The sequence below is a fragment of the Tamandua tetradactyla genome, chromosome 3 (assembly GCF_023851605.1).
Source record: "Tamandua tetradactyla isolate mTamTet1 chromosome 3, mTamTet1.pri, whole genome shotgun sequence".
Classification (NCBI taxonomy): Eukaryota; Metazoa; Chordata; class Mammalia; order Pilosa; family Myrmecophagidae; genus Tamandua; species Tamandua tetradactyla.
This window is the reverse complement of record NC_135329.1, coordinates 858,535-870,736: the sequence shown is the minus strand read 5'-3', so window position 1 is coordinate 870,736 and position 12,202 is coordinate 858,535. Positions and strand designations below refer to the sequence as shown.

The window sequence follows — 12,202 nt, the reverse complement described above, 5'->3', positions numbered from 1 at the left end:
ACCGTATGCATAGACTTTATTTGGATTCTGATTCAGCAAAGCATAAAAATATGTATGAGGTTTGACTACTAACTGGATATTTGATGATATTTAGTATTTTGGGGTATGATAATAGTATTGTTTTTAAGAATTCTCCCAGATGCACATTTAAATACTTACAGATGAAAGTATAGAATGTTTCATTTGCTTCAAACACATCCTTTGGAGCAAAGAAGGATGGGAGAGAAGCAAAAAAAAAGTGACCTTAATAACAAGTGAAGGGTACATGGAGGCCCATTTCGATATTGTGTCCAGAAGGGTGAGCTTCCCGTCACGAAAGGGACCCACAGCAACAGGAAGGCGGCGTGGACTGAGAGCGCGTCCGGGGCTGGACCAGGAGCCGGGTCTCTGTGTCGTCTCCGAGCCCCACTCGTCTTGGCACGTGGCACCCACTCGCGGCGCTGTCACGCGGAGTGGATGCGATCACGTGCGAGACCCAAGCTCAGCGCCTGCTACGTGCTTTAAAGGCTCGGTGGCCATTGCTGTGAAAAGGCAAATGCTGTCCCTGCCCGCACTGCCTACCTGTGACCCCGCCTGGAGGAAGCTTCCGATAGTGACCAGCGTGCCATCTCGGCGGGCAGCGGGAGCTGTGGGCGGTGTGCCCCGCTCCTCTCGGCACCTCGGGGGAAGGTGGGGCTGCTCCGGCCTCCCGGGTCTCCCACTGCGGCCACCCCGGCTGCCTCCGCCCCGCTGGCTGCCCCGAGAGCCTGTCCAGGCCACCTCGCATCAGCCTGCGCAGCCAGCTGCTGCCTGGGCCGGGCGACAGCGTTACTTCTCGTCACGCCTCACAGCTTCTCTCTCGTCCCCCTTTCCTGTCCAGGGACGGTGTTACGGGCTGAGCCATATCTCTCCAGGTCACCCTCAGGAACGGGAAGAGTAGTTGTTACTGGGTATTAAAAAGCCCGGCCCAGTCTACACGTAAACTTCTGGCCACGTCAGATTCAATCTCGTTTCCCAAATCCACTCGACCTGAGACTCATGTCCTGCGGTGGGGGGGGGTCACCATCCCTCCTCCTCTCCGCTTGCTTCCCGCCCCCGTCACCTCTCTGCCGCTTCTAGAGGGGCCCAGGCTGGTGAGGCGACGCTGTGGGTCCTGGCACGGCCCCTTTGGCCACCAGATGCCCGGACGCGGCTCTCCAGTTCTGCAGAGCCTCCCAAGCCCCGCTGCGCCCCTCGATGGCCTCAGCCATGGAGCAGAGCTGCCCGGTCCCCTCCCAGAGCCCCTGCGCATGCAGGTGAACCAGCCTGGCCTGCGACGGGGACGGGCAGGGCTGCGGCCAGAGCGCTGAATGTCAGCTTTCGGCCCGGCTGGCCCCGGAGACTCTGGGCTGGCTGAGAATCGCCCCTGGAGAGGCCGGTCGCTGCCTGTCCCCACAGGCCTGGCCCCGGCAGGCCTGTTCCTGGGCCGTGCCCCGTGGCAGCCTGAACACTGGGGTCCCTTGTCTTCCCACGAACCCTGCTCCCACACACCGTCTGTGCAGCTGGTCCGTGCTGATTCCGTGGCTGGGGTCCCCGTCACCCCCAGACTTCCCTTCACGCCAGCAGGACAAAAGGTCTCATCTGCAAAGCTTCCCACTGGGGCGGGCACGTGCCATGTGGCTTTCCTCTCCTCGTGTCTCCTGGGAACAGCCACGCTCACGCCACTCAGAGAGGCCACGACACATTCTGGGGGGACGATGGAGACGCACCCCAAACCTCACGCTATCTGGGTCTCCCCTGCAGGGCTACTGCATTCCAGTTTTGCTTTGAAGACGTGCTCGTAGTTATCACCCAGGCCGGGCGATCTGCCCAGGAGCTGGGCTGGGCTGGGCAGGGACACAGCTCCTTGAGGTAACAATCTGCAAAGACCAGACCTTCAATTCTTAAATTACACCTACCGGCTCAAGGATGTTTTAAGGTTGAACAATGAGCCCCGGTCATTGCCCGGCCTGGCTGGTGCGGGGGGTTCACCCGTTGGGGCCCCCACGAGAGAGGTGATCAGCCCACTTTTTCCACACGAGGCAGGGCCTCTGCGTGGCTGCACGTCGGTGAGCCCTGAATGTGCCGCACGCCTGCGGGCCTGTGCCTTTTCCACCCTGAAGATCAGCTTTCTTCTCTCAAAGTGGCTTCCCAAGGTGACGATGGCATGCCAGGGGGTGTATTTTAGTGGCACTTCCTTGGGCAGACGTGTCTGGAGACAGAGTGAGTGGGGCGAAGCTGCCCGGTGGGCTGTCCCACAAGAGCCAGCCCCTTCCCACCGCCACCTGCACTCAGAATATCCAAGTGGGGGACGCAGTGGCCAAGTGCTCCCCAAAACTGTTAGACACAAAACGTTTTGAGGGCAAATACCTATCAGTGAATCACACGGGACACAGTTTGGAAACACGTTCCTTCTTGTAAAGAAGCAAAGTCTGAGAGCCTTCCCACGCAGTCCACTGGCGGTTAACTGAGCGAACAGGCTTTCCTCCGGCGTCGCCTCCCAAGTGCCGACTTGTTACAAAGTTAATCGCTCTTAAAATGTTTTGCTTAAAGATGTACAAAGCGCCTATCACAGGAACTGACCGTGTCGGGTGGTTCCTGCATGAAGGCTCCACCTCGCCTCTGGCACGACCCCGTTTCTGCCTCTCCCCACTCAGCACCCGGGCCCCGGCGGCCCCCCAGCGAGTGGACGCGTCCTGCCACCCACAGGGCAGCCCCAGCCTCTGCCTTTCATTTGGCGTTGATGGACATATACTCGATGGACAAGTGACAGTGCTAGAGCCAGAAGTGGGGAAGGAGGGGCGCCATGCAGAAGGCTCGAGGCTGGAGGAAGAGGCGAGCAGAAGAGGCGGACGTGCCCTGGCACGAAGCACGAAGGCTGCCATGAAAGCGCTGGATCGTGCGGACGGTGTGTCACCTGCCCCAGGGCCGCAGGATGGGCTGGACAGCCCAGGAGGTGTGACAGGGGTGAATGGAAGTGCTCGCTCAGCCAGGCACCCGGCACTGAGGGCCTAAGCTCCAGCACGCCTTCGGTGGCACACCTTTTCCAGGACCACCCCCTCTAACTGCTCTGTGCGCACCTCGGCTGTTATTAACCACAGCAAGTGAGGACAGGTAGGCTTGGAAAGAGTGCAGCAGGACACAGAAGCCGACTGTAGGAGAAGTGGGGAACGCAGGGCGAGGTGCCAGAGCAGGGCAGGGCAGGAATGGGCTGGGGAGGGGCAGGACGGGGGGCAGGAGGGGAGGTGGGGGGAAGAAGGGAGGTGGGGGCAGAGGGACATGGGGGCAGGAGGGGAGGTGGGGGGTAGAAGGGAGGTGGGGGCAGGAGGAGGTAGGGGTGGGGGGGCAGGAGGGGAGGTGGAGACAGGGAATTCAGGAGGCAGAGAAAGGAAAAAAACGTGGGGGGATTGAAAAAGGCTCTAAGAAGTGCTGAAATGAATAACGCCACTTTGGGTTTGGGGAGTGTGGGGGGGGCAGGAAAAAAGCTTTCCTTTCAGTAGTAAGGGGGGGTTGGGAGACATAATTTCTTTATTGCAAAAGCCCTGGGAGAAAAGAATGAAAGGAGAGATGACATGAGACTCTTCCCACAGATGTTCATTGAAAGATTAGTCATGAAATGGGTTGGAATAATGAGGAAGTAAAGGGAGAGTATCAGATAGAAACTCTTTTTAGGGAAGGGATTGAAGGATAGAAATCTCACTGTGTAAGGAGGAGGCAGGGGCCACATTATTTATCTACACTGAAAAACAGTGAATAGAAAACCTTCCAGTGTATTCAACATGGAAATACACTTATAAATCGTCTTCAGTTCCATAGCTTATTGCACCCAGTTATAAGCTGGCATCATGTGGTGGGGCGGAGGTAAAGAAAAGGCAGGACGGAAAGGGGAAGGTTTAAAGAAGGAAGGAGAGAGACAGGAGGCTTGAGGGTCAGCCCAATGGCTCCTAGAATCCTCTCCTCTCGCACCCACATCGCCTTTCATTTCCCTGGACTCACTGGACTGCGCTTACCTGTCCTTTCTGTTCGGCACGCGTTCCTTGAAGGCTGCAGTTGTGCCTTATTGCATGGTTCCCAGTGCCCGCCGTGCTTGGCGTGCCCACTCGACCCGCGTCTGTCGGGTGGCGTGTGGCACCCTTTCCCGCCAGAGGCTGCGGGGCCTTGGTGCTGCCGCGCTTTGGAGAGCAGCGCGCTCTGGGAGCGCCCGCTGTCCGATGAAAGGGGCAGCAGCAGTGATATCATGGAGTGGACAGCTTCAGCGAGGAAGCATGATATTGTTTTCTTTACAATCAAATCACTGTGAACAATTGTTTCAAATAGAAACCAAAGCTGAGCCGTGGACCCGCTCACCCCAGGCGGTCGGACGCGTCGTGGAACCGGGTCTCTTGGTGTCCGCCTTCCAGACTTGCTGCATTTCCTCCCGAGCTTCCCTTGGGGTTGCCGGGCATGGTCAGGGTGCGGGTTTTCCCCGCTCTCAGACTAACGCGAGGACAGAACTAGGCGCTTCTCACTCTGAGGAAACAGCACCTTTATACCATTTAGAAGGAAAACTAACAATTTTGTACAGAGCATTTAAATTTATTTTTCATGAAGCCCCCCCTTATGAGTAAGAAACAGGAACGAGACAGGCTGTCCGTACCCAGATCACCAAGCACCCAGCATATCAATTTCAGAAACACTTGAACTTCTGAACTTTGTTTCTGGAATAAACAAAATTGATGGTTTGCCATTAACTCATAGCATCAAATGCCAAATAATTACATCACACAGATATCACTCGTTGGAGACTGTTATAGCATGTGGTATATTAAAAATAAATATTATATTGATAAATATTTCAAATTTATTGATAATACTTAATGGGCCTCCATTGGGACATTTTACTCATAATTTAAGATTGGATTTCAAGAAACCAGAATTGAACACACTAATCACAAATTAACAAAACTAGTGCAAAATATCAAACACCAAGACTGCTGTAACACTTGAGTCCTACTTAACCATAACTTGTAATAAACACTCTTAAATATAAAACCACAGAATCAGTGGGGTCTGTGGTTATTTGCATAAGAAAAAAATCACCCAGTGTCCAAAGCATATTTAATGTGTTAATGATTTGCCAAAAATCTCTATTTACATCCAGCTCCTTTAAAGTTCACAGTCTTTCAGAGCCAAACAGATTATAAACAAAAGCCAAAGGAATGGGAGAAATAACATATTTAAAGCAACAGATTTCTATACTTAGAAAAGACTTGATTTGAACAAGAATTTTTAAAAAATCAGACCTTCCCTGGATCTGAAATAACTGCCAGGAAGTTGGGGGACTTGCACAGCTTCGTCTTTCAGCAGTGGCGCTGTGCGAAATTGGGCTGGGCGGCCCCGAGGCTGGGCTCTGTGGAAGCTCAGCAGCCACCGGACGGAGGCCCCTCAGTGAGCGATGACACTGCACGTCTCAACCGCCACTTAGCACAAACGGAAGGGACTGCTAAGTGCAAATAATCCAACAAACTGTTGGAAATGCCTTGAAGTGTGTTTTTATTTAGAATTGACAATTTAGTCAATTGTGCTAGCACAGCAGACTGCAAGAATGCAAGAAGGAAGGTAGCAGGGAAATGCAGAGAAAGCTAAGCATCCAGATAAAGAACTGACTTCCCAGATCAGCTGATAAGGGTACAGACTGTCTCTTTAATGTATTCACAGGCACCTTATTATTAACATGTCAAACCTCTTTGAGGATTCTTCAGTGATTTGCTATTCCATTTCTGTTTCATTCATGAAATAGTTTCCAAAGCATCCTCATCTCCTTCCATTTGTAAATTCTCAATGAATCAAGCTGGGAACAACTCAAACTATTTTGATTCACTTAAGAGAGCAGAAGCTATCTTTAGAAACAAACTGTAAATGAGAAAGCAGAGGTGCTGGCCCTTCACAGTGAGTGGGTCAAAGCAACTACAGTCCAACAACCCGCCCCTGAATGTGCAGGGGACAGCGGCCGTGCGCTCCATTATGGCCCCTCTGTCACCCATTAATGGCACTTTTGTAAATAGATCAAATAATATAAATATATTTACTTATTAAGAGGTCAAAGAGGGGTACTGGAATTATATATGCTGGTTAAAAAGCATTTGTAGAAGTACTAATAGAATACTTTTATATTTCTATTAGAAAATAAATTATACAATAGTCTCTAGTCCAGCTTTTTTCTTTTAGTAATATAAAGATAGTTGGAGCAATGTTAATTTGTGCAGTTTTAGTAGATGATTTAATTTCTTGATATAATTAGCAAGTTTTATGCAATCTATTCTTATTAGAACAAATATTTAATTGACAAAAATTATAGAGCACCTACTGTGATAGACATTGTTCAGATACATGGGGATATGAAAAAAGTCATTAAAATCTCTGCCCTGGCAGGCTATAATTTCATTCATAGACATGTCTCTAAATAAAATTTCCCCTTATACAGATATATGTGTATTTTTTATGTATTGGAGAGCTATATTAGGTAACTTATATGGACCCAATCCAGTTCATATAGTCTACTGATTATGTGAACTAACCACAGGGATAGTAGAAAGTTCAATCATTTTAAATTTATTTCTGTGCCGTTTGATACTTCAGGAAAATTATGTTTGTATATATTCTATACATAACTGAGTTGGCCATTGCTAATTCCTAAATAGGTTAGTTGAATTTGATATTTCCTATAAAAAGGGCCTTTACTACCTTCCTAAATAAGAGGAGTCACTCAACATTAAATACACCGCGCTGGTCAGGAGGGACAGGTGTGCGGCTGGTGTGTCCGCGGACCCAGCTGAGCACCGTCTGGAATCCAGAGCTTTATATGCAGCGCAGGAGAGCACCCACAGCCTGCTAAGGTAACACGCCGGTACCCACGGCACCCCTGCGGGGCTCTGGGTGCAGCCCATCCCTGCAGGACCCTCGGCCGCTGCCCCCTCGCCCTCTGCGGACGCCGCGGGCGCTCAGAGCAGTCCCGCCACGCGCGGTTTCAGGGGCCTCGAACCTGAGCGTCTGCTGGGCCCAGACCCCATCCAGGACAGGAGCCCGTCCACGCGCGAGGGAGAGTCGGTGGCTAAGCCGAGGTACTCACAAACTCACCCCGCCCCTCAGCCCCCGCAGCGGCTCTCACAAGTCCTCCCTGATCTCCCCGGGAGGGGCAGACTCCGCCTTGCTGTGCACCCCACCCCACCCCCCCGCCCTCTCCAGGTGCTCCAGCGCCTCAGGTAGGAATCCTGGAGGTCTCCCTGCAGGAGGCATTTCCGCTGGCTGCGGCATCCTCCCCGGTGCCTGCAGAGGCGCAGAAGGCCAGGATTTCATTGGGCTTGCCCTCGGGAAATTTTCATGAAGGGAAGAAAGGGAGGAAGAGAGGAAAAGGAGGGAAGACAAGGCCGGTGTCCTGCGTGGCTGCACCTGTCCAGACTCAACGTGATGGAGCTGCGCCAGCGCCTCCGAAGCCCAGGGCCGCAATGGCCGCGCGGCTCCCCACGTGGGCTCCGCTTAAGCCTCCCGCCTCTGCAGCCTCGCCCGCCTCGCCCGACCTGCCGTGTCCGGAGGATCCCGCAGGGCTGCGCCTCTGAGCGGGGTCTGCCTCCCAGGCACCAGGCCCGCTTGGGAAGAGGGTGCACGGGTCGGACGGCGGGGGTGGCACCGCAGTGTCCCGAAGGCTGGACTCCCCGAAGGGTCCTGGGGCTTAGGGCAGGGAAGGACGGGGGCGGGGGGGGGGGGGGGCGCGCGCCGGCAAACAGGGGCTGCGTCTGATCTGCCCCTTCTCTCCAGCACCCCGAGGGTTCCAGAGAACCTGCCCGAGATGCAGAGGCCGGAACGGCCAAGAGAACGTCCGCCGAGGCAGGTTATCGGCGGTGGCTGAAACAGAAAAGAGATGGAAGGAGAGCTTCCTAGGAAAAGAGAGGCAGAGGAGGGAGCGCTGTCATGGTCCCGGAGGCGAGCTTAAAAGACGGGCTGCAGGAGCAGAGGTGGTTTTCTTTCTTTTTTTTTTGAGATTGCAGCACCATCACACTGGCAACTGCACGCAACATCACTTACTCATTTCCTATTCCACAGACTAGTAGTCAATTGATTTCTTTTTCCAGCTCCATGGCGCCGGGCCTCAGTTCCCTCATTTGTAAAACAAGGGACTGACCTCACGCCTTCTAAAGTCTCTTCCCAATCTGACCCTTATTAAGCCTAGGACCCAGGGAATCCAAGACCAAACATCTCTGTGATGTAGTCGGGGCTCCCCTTTCCTCCAGCACCTATCAATCACTGGAGCCTGCCCCTCACGGAACCGGTGCCGCCTCTCAAGAGAGGGCAGGCAGTAGTCGCCATTGTGACAATGGCTGGTCCCTGTGACCTGGAGTGAGGAAGGGGCTGACAGGGTAGGCTTTATGACTGCTGGGTTTCTAAGGAGATATTCTCAAATTTGCAACTTCAAATTCCACCCATTTAAATAAATCATGAATTCCTGTAAGAGGCTCCAGGTAGTTGGATGGATAAAAGGGCCAAACAGGGATCCCTGTAAGAAGGATCTGCCTTATTGGGGGAGTTTTCATTTTATTTTATCTCAGAAACTGGACCCGAGCTTTCCCTGGGAATCACACACTGGCCACACTCTTCCCTTGTCTGCTAAAAGCTGCTCCAGTGCAGCTTTTCCTGGGCTTGTTGAAGACGCGAGGCCTAAAGAGCGCGGGTTACCGAGTAAATGCTCGTGATGCGGGACTCCCGCTCTCAGCCCCACCCCCAGCACACGCAGGCGGCTTGGACGGGGTGGGGGTAAAATGAGATTCTACAAGAGTTTCATTTTGATTTGTCTTAACCTGAAGTTCCTTTATTTTTCCTTAAATTTTAATATGTAGAAATAAAACTCTCTCTCTCCTCTTGCCTTCAAGTGGGAAGCCACACACAGACAGTCCACAGCTTGCGTTTTCCACACCCGCCAGCATTTCCATTTTATTTTGGTTTCCAAAATATGGACAGGAAGGCAACTCCAGGAAAATGGATTCGCCACTCCCAGGCCACCGCGCCGCGCAGCCCCGCATACTCGCAGGGAAGTGCCCTGCGCCCACCGCACTCTCGCAGGGACCTGCCGTTTACTGGAGCCCCCCGCCCGCGCGTCCCCATCGCTGCCATTGCGCCTCCGAGGTGGTTTCCAAGCGGAGTTTGACCTTGTAAGGACACTTCTTCAGCTTCTGGGCAAGGACCACCCATCGGAACCGAAATCCCAACGACCTTTTCTCCTTTAAGGAAGCCCAGGGCCCGAGAGTGGCACATCTGGCTCGGGGCGCCCCGCAGCCCGGAGCAGGCAGGCGCAGGCAGGGGCAGGTAGGCGCAGGCAGCCAACTAGCGCGCGTCTCGAGTCGCAGCCTCCTTTCGGAACCCACCGCCGACTGGGCGGGAGCCCCCATCCCCTTTTTTTCTGCCTATTCACCACCGCGACAAACAATCAGAAAGAAAAATGATCGACTCCTTTCTAGGTACGGAGAGGAACGTGCCCAGGCTGCGCCTCACTCAGTGGGTCCGAACCCTGCAGCCCGCTGAGAAACCAGCCCTGACTTGCACACCATCTCGTCCGCTCCGCTTCGCTTAGCAAACCCCTGCTGCTCTTCCCGCGACGGAAACCGTGCACCAAGCCCCGAGGGCAGGCTGGCGCTCCTCCGCGGCCGCTCCATAGCTCCCTCAGCAGCGGGAAAACTTCCCAGCCCGTCAATTAGCGACTTAAATCTGGGCAAGAGAACCCGCCTGCGTGGAGACGCACCAAACAGCCTTTCAACCACCCTCTCTGAAATCGAGCCTCAGACAATCCCGCATCGCGCCGCCAGCACCCCCTCCTCCCCCACCTTATTCCGAGAGGTCCCCCCCACGCTACCCTGCAGCCGCCAGCTTCAACCAGAGGGGCTGGCCCCGTGCGCCTGCACGCACCCGTGCAAAGCGAGGTCTGTGCCAGCTGCCCAGGCACCGCGCTGGCGGCTGCCTGCGCTACCGCGCACGAAGGCAACCAAGTCGCCTGGGCCACTTACAGTCTCAGCGCTGCGCAGGGCCCCTTCCCGCGAAGGAGAGCACTCAGCAGCTCTTTATCTGTATGGATGTGGTGTGTTTAATTCGGGTGAGCGGTGAAGCCGTCTCGAGTGGGGTTCTCTTGCGCTGCCTCTCCCCACGGAGCTCTGGAGCAGCAGGACTCGCTCCGCAGTAGCGCCCGCCTGCCTGAGTCTGCTGCAGATCCGGAATCCCATAGAAAAGCCGAGGGCCCTGGAGCCCGGTGCGCAGGCGCATGAGCCTCCGCCTCCCCCCGCGCCCCTCCCCCTTCTCCTCCCGCCCGCCCTCCGCCCGCAGCGCCGCAACCCCAGCCCGCGAGCGCGGGAGCGCGGGACCCAGAGTCGCCCCGCGCCGGCGCATGCTCAGTTGAGGGGCTCGGGGCCGGCGCGCGCGGAATCCGCATCTCCAGCTTTTAGCAGAAACTCCGGGGAAGGTAGACAGGCGCCGGGCGCGGGGCTGCGGGCCACGCGGGCACCTGGGCGCGCGCGCGCGGGGAGGCGGGCTGGGCTCGGCCCCGCGGCCACCCAGCCTTGGCGCGGAAGGCCGGAGAGGGGACGCGGGGACCCTGCCTCCAGCCGCTGTCGGGCCTCGCCGACCCCGGCTCAGGCCTCGGTGGCGCATGAGGTGCAGGAAAACCGGCAGAAACACTCCTCGGAGGAGGCCTGTGAGCTGGGCGCCGGGTCCCCGAAGGGACAGTCCCCGGGCACTTTGGCCGGGGGCATCTCATCCCGGGCTCATCAGCTGGAGCCCTGGGGGCGCAGGGCCCCGGCCCAAAGCAGGCGTGGGAGAAATGTGTGCTTCTTGCCCTGTGCGACCTTCAACAAGTCATGCTCGCCAGCAGCGAAGGTTTAAAAACGAGCGCCTTCTGTATGCCTTTTGTAAACGCTGTTGAATATGCCTGGGTGTAGGGGATGGCCCATCCTGCGAACCCGGGGTGCAGGCCCTCACCAAACGCCCCCTTGCGTCCCTGAACGACCCCATGCGTGCCAGCCCTGCCTCGCTCCCGATGGCCTGCCAAAGCCTAGAAGACTTGGCAAGGAGTCGTGCCCAGTAAATGTCTGCTCGTTGCCCTACCAGGAAAGCAGGGAGACTGCCCAGATGTTCCCGGCCTGCTCGCTCACCCCAAGGCTGCGCGCATGGGCAGCAGCCCCCCAGCCTGAACCCCGGACACCCACTGCCTCCATAAAAGGCACTTTTCTGGGCACTGGCCGTTTACAGTCAGGCGAGATTTTTCCTTTTTCCGGGGGAGGGGAGTGATGTGGACTCCACGAGGAAGGACGTTCCCCCCAAGTAGAGAACTTGACAGTTTGCACAGCGCCCTCCCCCATCACCTTCGGGGAGACGGCACTGAACCTTTCGGCGCTGGGGACACCAGGAGCGTCTCTCGTGGCAGACCTTGGCTGCCGGGGAGGGCTCTCCTGGGGGCCCCAGCTGGGAAGGGATCCCGGCCACCTGCGCGCAACCTGGAGAACGCGGTTCCACGCGTCGGGGCCTCGAAGGCTGCGGCCAGGCTCCGACCCTCGGGCGTCCCAGCTCAAAGCGCGACGGGTCCCGGCCCCCGCCCCCAGCACCCAGCACCCAGCCGCGTGCCGCTGGCCCCGCGCTTCTGGAAAGCGACGCACGGGGTGGGGGGTGGGGGGCGGGGGGTGTGCGCTCTCGGACTCGGGGGACCCGGCGTGTGGCACGCCTTTCCCCGCGGGGTTCCTCGGCCGGGTGCCGGCGACCCGGGAAACCCGGAGCGCGGAGCGGCGCGGAGCAGGGCGCGCTGCGGCAGCGGTACTGTCCTTGGCGGCGCCGCGGCGCACGGGATGCGGCTCGGCGCTGCGGGGCCGCAGTCCGCACTGCGCAGCGGGGCTCCCCGCGCCGCCACCGCGCGCGCCCCGTGGTTCCTGGGGTGGGGGAGGGGGTGGCTAAACTCAGCTCTGTTGGCTGGGGAGACAGTCTCCAAGGCTTTCGGAGTAATCTTCCGTCTTTTATAGGCTCCCTCCCCAGAAGCGGCTTGCCCTGGGCATTTCGGTTTTTCTCCCCAAAACATTCTCAAACACCGCGCCCCGCCCCCGCAATCGGCATCAATCGAGGCGGTTTCTCTGCTTCAAAGAGATGTCCCTATTTCTCGCCCCGGAGGTCGTTTTGGTGACTTCCTCGTTCCATGCAACTC

General features: G+C 56.5%; 1 protein-coding gene across 1 annotated transcript in view; it reads right to left on the bottom strand.

Moving 5' to 3' along the window:
• Positions 1 to 10,259, bottom strand: part of VSNL1 (visinin like 1) — a 92,750-nt gene extending 82,491 nt beyond the window's left edge. Inside the window, exon 1 of the mRNA XM_077152130.1 lies at positions 10,029 to 10,259. The gene's annotated coding sequence lies outside the window, so the exon portion shown is untranslated. The remainder of the gene's footprint in view (positions 1 to 10,028) is intronic.
• Between the last annotated feature and the right edge of the window lie 1,943 nt (positions 10,260 to 12,202).